The sequence below is a fragment of the Plectropomus leopardus genome, unplaced genomic scaffold, assembly GCF_008729295.1.
Source record: "Plectropomus leopardus isolate mb unplaced genomic scaffold, YSFRI_Pleo_2.0 unplaced_scaffold91958, whole genome shotgun sequence".
Lineage (NCBI taxonomy): Eukaryota > Metazoa > Chordata > Actinopteri > Perciformes > Serranidae > Plectropomus > Plectropomus leopardus.
In genome coordinates, this window is record NW_024701403.1 from 1 (window position 1) to 843 (window position 843).

General features: G+C 42.8%; 1 long non-coding RNA gene across 1 annotated transcript; it reads right to left on the reverse strand.

The window, feature by feature from the left end:
* Positions 1–46: 46 nt before the first annotated feature.
* On the reverse strand, positions 47–686 carry LOC121940656. Its single transcript, XR_006105667.1, has 3 exons — positions 599–686; positions 194–275; positions 47–98 (listed from the first exon to the last, which is right to left on the reverse strand). It is a non-coding gene; the product is annotated as an uncharacterized LOC121940656 (long non-coding RNA).
* Positions 687–843: the final 157 nt, after the last annotated feature.

Genomic DNA, 843 nt, shown 5'->3' on the forward strand with positions numbered 1-843 from the left:
AAGTATCCTCCCTCAATAATAAGCATGAAAATGATAACATGATTACCTCTGGTTTGGAGTCGAGCTCATCAGAAAGCATGGGTCACCCTGTGTGAAACCTGTAGAACAACAGGACAACACTGATCAAACACAAACACAAACACACACATATATATACCTGTGTACTTGCTTAACTTGTGTTATCCACACTCACCTCAAATTTGCCAAAAGTGAGATTCTGCGTCGGTCATAAGCGCAGGCTGCAGGTCATCTTTGTGCCAAAACCATCGCACAACCTGCGATCAAACAACAACAAACAAAATGATCCGGTGAATATCTCGGCTCTGCTTGCAAACAACGAGTAGCTACAAGCTGACAAAAAAACACTAAAAACTAACAAACATTGCAGCTAAATGTAGCTAAAGCTCCGCCAGAGTCTGAGCTGTGCTGTTGAATCAGGTGTTGGAGTTAGCTAGCAGGGTTAGCAGTTAACAAACTAGCTACCGGAGCTAACGGACGGACGTTAGCTGCCCGGTGTTAAAGTCCGGCACTTAGAGAGACACCGAGCGCTTATTTAATGTCGTTAAATCTTTAGTAACTTTCAACTAACTCATTTTACCTGGTTAATGTTTTGAAGCTAAGCTAAAGAGTGAGAGCTCCATTCCTCTTCTTCTTTGAAGTTTGACGGCATCTTCACCCACTTCTTCTTCTGTGGTTGCAAACAGGATACAAACCAACGTTAAAGGTGTTATACCGCCCCCTATCGTACCGGAGCGTAACAGCAGGACTTGGCGTGTTCGTGCATATGCCATACATTTTGGCAAGGTTGTGTATTTTTGTTTAATTTTGGAATTTCCAGCTTAG